This window comes from Octodon degus, unplaced genomic scaffold (assembly GCF_000260255.1).
Source record: "Octodon degus isolate 3935 unplaced genomic scaffold, OctDeg1.0 scaffold00208, whole genome shotgun sequence".
NCBI classification, from domain to species: Eukaryota; Metazoa; Chordata; class Mammalia; order Rodentia; family Octodontidae; genus Octodon; species Octodon degus.
Window position 1 is genome coordinate 3875937 of NW_004524784.1, and position 6247 is coordinate 3882183.

The window sequence follows — 6247 nt, forward strand, 5'->3', positions numbered from 1 at the left end:
TAGCCATCCATGAGATGCACCTAGGAACATATATTTTACTGCTAGATTTCCAAGTCTCACCTCTAGAAATTATTTTTCTTCAGGTCTAAGAATATTTTTCACTCCTGAGATTCCTGATTAGAAAAACAAGTTGTGAATAGCAGCACCAACAATGAACTGCACTATGAGAAGCACATACAAAATGGAATTCTAGAGATGAACCCTTATTAGGGTGAAGGTGAGGTCCCAGGGACCAGTGTCCCAGGTCCACTGTCACATGTTCACCTTCCCCTCCAGAGCTGGAGAGGTGAGTCTTAACCCCAGCTTTGCCATTAAGTGCTGTGACCCCGAATAAGCCACAGCTTCGGAGGCCAAAGTTTTGTGAAAGATGGCAGTGCTAGAATGGAGTCACGCATGTCAGGCTCCAATTCGAGGACGTAGCGTAGGGCAGTCAGAGAGGCGGCACTCTCATGCGCACATGCTTATGCTCCTAACGATTACAAGAACTTCCTGACAAGCCCAGCAGACTTCCGCGGAGAATGTCTCTGCCTCTGTTCTGCAGCAGCCTACTGGATCCTGGGCGGGGGCACCCTTATTAGTCAACCTTTAACCCTGTTTAACCCTTAAAAGCCCTTTGCTTCCCCCAATGATGGCATATGTATTCCAGATTGATACCTTCTCATGATTGAAAAAATCATTTTTAAATCATAGAGAACCATTCTGTTACTTAGATTAACAAGTTACCTCATCTCTAACACCTAGCAACAAGGGTGGGATATTAAGTCCCATTCTGGAAACTCTAATCTTTTGTCCTGTCTTAGATAATGAAATGAACAGTTCAAAAGTGAGAAAAAATTACAGACTGTGGCATTTAGCTGCCTTCCCTTTAGCAGGATTTTTCCCAAATGGCAAACAAAACTGAAACAATTTTTTTTCTGTATTTTAGGGAAGGGTCTACAGGGTGTTCAAGGTCTCACTACTAGATCGGACTCAGTGATTTTCCTGCTTATAGCTTCCCAAGTGCTGGGACTGCAGGCACGCACCACACCACCTGTCTTAATCATGGTCTCAGTGCACCCTGCAGGCAGGGCTGGCATGGTAGGCCAGGGGATTGAATCCCTGGTCCCTGTACCTGCTTGCAGGTGCTTTAGTCCACTGAGTTATTTGGCCAGCCTTTGAAACAAATTTCTAAAGGGCGATGAGTTTTGATATAAAGATAGCCTATTCTTTAGGTTTTTCTCTGATGAAAGAACTTTAAGTAATCATCTAGGGAGCGATATCAACTCTAATTTTCCTAATACACTTCAGTAGTTTTTGACCCACTTAACTGAGTGCCTCTTTGATATGCTGGCAGTTTAAAGATACCAGTTCAGAATAATGGAAAGGTGGTCAAAAGGCTGGCCAGAGTTTGCACAAGGCTTTGTGGGTGTGCTAGTCAGCTTTCTCTTACTGTGACAAAACACTTGAAGTAATCAATTTTAAGATGAAGGAAAGGTTTATGGTCTCAGGGGTTTGAGTACATGGCTTACTGGCCTCATTACTTTAGGCCTGTGGTGGTACAGTTCATCATGACGAGACATATGGTAGAAGAGCCCTGTTAACCTCATGGTAGCTGGGAAGCAGAGACAAGAACAGGAAGGAGCACAGTCTCACTATCCACTTTAAGGGCATAGCCCCAGTCACCTTGCTACCTTCCATTAAGCCCCACCTCTCCAGTACCTCCAAATAGCCATCTCAGGCTTGGGACCACACTCTCAACACATAGGCCCTTGGGGACAATCAAGATCCAAACTAGACTCGTGGAGATTCCTGAAACGTGGGAATTCAAAGGGATAGCTGAGTTTTTGCCCTTTAAGGAAAACAAATTTACGTTTTTAATATTGCGATCTTAACAGCATGTGATTGAGGCTAAATGTTAAGAAGATGGAGACAAAGGAAAGGATGAGAGCTGGTTATTTTGAGAGCTTGATGTATACACCACAGTAACTATGATCACTGATATTGTACCCATTAAAAGTCCTATAAAAGGGGCCGGGGAGGTAGCTCAGTAGAATAAGCACCTGCCTGGCAAGTGCAATATCCTGAGTTCAACCCCCAGTAAAACACACACACACACACACACACACACACACACACACACACACATACACACACACACACAAAGTCCCATCAAGGGATGGTGGTGCTGAGGGCCCTCAGAGCCCCTGATAACAGAAGTTCTCAAAAGCTGAGTTCTCTGTTTGACACTCAGGGCTCATTATATCCATATACACCTTCTATACTTCAGTACTTCATGACAGTGTTCTTTATTGCTTGCCTTGAGCTCTCAATTATTATTCCCAAAAGCTCTGCACTAAGGATTAATGCTTTATGCCAACTTTATGAATTATAAATAATGAATTCCCAGGATCAGGAAATGGTCAATGGAAGAACTTAAATAATCACAAGGGAAAATGAACTTTCACATTCAAATCATCCACCAAACAACAATAACAAAAAAGCTCCCCAAAACAAAACAGAAAAAAAGAATTAAAGCTCTCACTCACAGTAGTCAGTTCTGCAATATTGTGACACTTGTGTTCCTAAGAATCCTTGCTTTATTTTTTTTGCAGAACTGGGAATTGAACTCAGGCCATGCGCTTGCCAAACAAACACTTATTCCACTGAGCCATCTCCCTGGCCCCCAATCCTTGCTTTAGACAAAAAGCTACAATAGAAAACATAGTTCCTATGAAGGACAACACCCCAAAACTTGACCAATAACATTTTTAAAAACCTCATAAAAATAGCAGCACAGTTTCAAACATGATTAAAAACGTAGGAAATATAAACACCAAAATAATGTTACCTTGAAAAACGCCTAAGTGGTACCTGTGACGGTGGCCCCTGATGCAGGTCCTGGTTATTATAAAGTGGAGGGGGAGGCAATCTCACATCAGGCAAAGCTGTGATGCACCACAGCACAAGTGGTGGAAGTGTGGGAAGATGTCTGAGGTGTGCGTACCTTATGTATCCCTATGTGGCTGAGTCACTGGTGGTGCTACACTGCCAGGACATCCCATGTGGGTGTCGCTTTCTGTTTTGACTCAGTGTTCCTTGTGGACCAAACTGCTCACACAAAACATGAAAAATGTGCTGCTTAAATTATCCTCTACTATTTTAACTGCACTGAAAAAGAATATTTCTCAGAACAAGGGCTATAGTAGCTGTACACTGGCTCATCTAGCACGATGGAATGACAGTGGAATCCCCCAAAATCCCCTCGCCATCCATGGAGTCCTGGTTAAGTTTCCCAAACTTCAAACACATGGAACCAAGGGTGAGCAAAACTGGAAGTAACCACAGGCCTTTGCAGTACTGAAGAGAGTTCTCTGTGCACCTGGCCGTAAGTCAGCTTTGTCGTGGAAGTGATTATTTATGGACAAAACCCCTCACACACTGAAGCCAAGCCTCTAGAAAGAACAAAGATTCAATTTCACTTTTACCTCTTCCCAGATAAGCTACAGATCCTCTCAGTAGTGGGGATTTACAATCTGTCTGCCGCAGAGAGAAACACAACTGACACAGAGGAACCACAGCTCCACCCTGAGAGTCATCAAAGTGCTTTATTTTGTAAAGCCTGGCTCAAGACTGGAGTGTATTGTTAGCACTAGGAGATAAAGGCAAACTTCCTCACTCTGTCCAAACAGCTTACAACAAAAATGAATGACAGAGACGTTACAGACAAAAACAAAGCATTTGTAAACTTCTAAAAGCATACAGAGATTGGCCACAAAGGAAACAGTTACTCAAATCATGACTGTATACTTGGTCTTCACTTCAGGGTGTCTTATTTGTAAGTCTCAGGTCAAAGGAACCACAGAACTTCAGATACCAAAATGGATTTGATGCCAGAATTAGTAGAGGTGACGGCCGTGGTGGTGAGGGAACCAGAGCATAGCACTGATTAATTTAAATACATAAAGTCCAGATCTGTGCAGTTACGTTACAGTGAGGTCAACATCCCTGGATAGCAGATCTACGCAGTCAGTCCATAGCAGTCGGGTGGTGTCGCTGCGGGCTCCTGAAGTCGCTGTGAAGGCAGCCACACTGATGGGCACCATGGTACCCTGGGAGCCCAGATGTGGAGTGACAGAAAGGCAGTGTGGCAGGGGATCTGTGGATTGTAAGTGACTACCTAAGGGTGGGTTTTTCTTCCTTTTCCTGGAACTGCCTAAAAAAACCATCTCATGTTCTAAATGAAGAGTTTTAAAGGCACAGCTTTAGCACAGCATGTAAGTTGATAACCTACTCTAAGCAAGTCTAGTATTTATACTTGTCACCTTTTAGAAATTGCAGGAAAGCTGGTAGATACATGATTGATGTTGGAGATTTTTAACCTGATTAAACACAATCAGCACAGTTTAGGGCAATGAACTTACATAACCAGATTTGAGTTCAATCTTTTTCTTTAAAAAAAAAAAAATCAAGTTGATAGATGTACATCTGGAGGAAACAAAACAATCTTTATCCTTTTATTGTAAAAGACTGTCTATCATGTACTTTGAACAAAACACTCAAAAACATGACTGCAGGACACATTTCAGGATAGGACAAACATTATTTCACCTACACTGTAAAATGACTTTACATGTAAACTTCAAAAATCACATGCTGTATATTAAATTTTTAGATTCAAAAAATCCCTGCTTTCCTAATAATGTAAACAGTAAAACTGAAGGGTTCAGTTAAAAGGGATAATTCTAACAAAATAGCACTGTTCAAAACAGTGGTCAAACATAAACCTCTTAGAATTCAGATCTGCCATCGGTCACAGTAGCACTGAGAGCAGGAGATGTACCCACCATTGCCCCAAACTATGCAGCTTTCAGGGAAGCTATTTTTTTGTTTTGTAGCATGAGTTCCTACATTCAACAAAAGGTGTAACAGTGAAAGAGGCTCCAGGCAAGAAGAGAGAAGCAAGCAGATTCCCTGGACTGTTCATGGAGGTGAAAACGTAGACAGAGTCCTGTGGCATTGGCTTCTTGGGGAGGGGAATTAATCTGGGACACTGAGAACCCCCACAACATGGGGATGGGACCCCGAGCCTGTATACTCGGAGATGTCGGCATTCTTCCGTCCAGTGCTGGGGACTGGTGACAACTATTAAGGAGTGTCTGCAAGTGGGGCAGAGTGGAACATTTGCAGTGATTTCTTTTTTCCTTTTAATCTCATTATTATCATCATCATTATTATTATCTTCATTATTATTATGAATACTGTCTCATCTCTTTCAACTCAAAAAAATAAATGGATCCACAGTTTCTTGGGTGATGCCGACACGACGGCTGCTCTGACATGCATTTTCTTCTGCGCTTCCCATGTGCCCATTCATTCGGCCACAGCTGGAATCTGAGGTTCCTTCTGATTCAAGCTGATCAATTTTAATTAATTCATTATTTTAAAATGTGCACATGAGCACATGTGTGTGCATACACGCACATACATGGAGTCAGAAATAGCTAGTACGATGCTGGAAAGTATCAGGTAGCTGTTAAAGCGAGTTGCCCCCAAGCAGTCATCTTGGCCTGAAGATGTAAACAAGGAGGTTGCTTCCTGCAAGATGAGTGCTTCATTGAGTTTGGTTCAGTTCTCCTACACCAGAGCGCCTCTGTTCTTCCCACGTTCGTGCCCACCCAAGGCTATGTAGGAGGTTACGTCAAGATGTGACCAATAAAGTCCAAAAAGCGCTTTGAATACTGTTCTGGATTCACGGTTGAGATCTCCGCTCCAGCCTGGATGGTTTTAAAGGAAAAGTAATACTGATATAATGTTTATGATTTCCCCATTACTACTCTGTATCTCTAGCTATTTCCAACTGCAAGTGAACACTGAGCTAAGAATACATATTTTCAAATGGTGCTGAGGATGGAACCCAGGGTCCTGTGCATGCTAGGCAAATGCTCTACTGCTGAGCTGCACCCCAGCCCTAAAGCAAATACCATTTGCATGTAAGCAGCCTCTGCTCTTAAATTAGAGCTCAAAATACTTTGGTCATGAATCTGTGGTTGAAATGAGGCAAACGTTGGTGGCAGCACCAGAGGCTATTATCACATATCCGTGATAGTTGTAATTAAAAAATCCAATTAGCCACATCTGGGACATTTTTATCAACAGTGCAATCTGTGGCTTACATTTGGAGGCATGGGAACAATGCCTTTAGTTTACAAGAATGCAGAATGGAGATACTTGGAAAATGATAGAAACCTGAACATCTGATGAAGGGAAA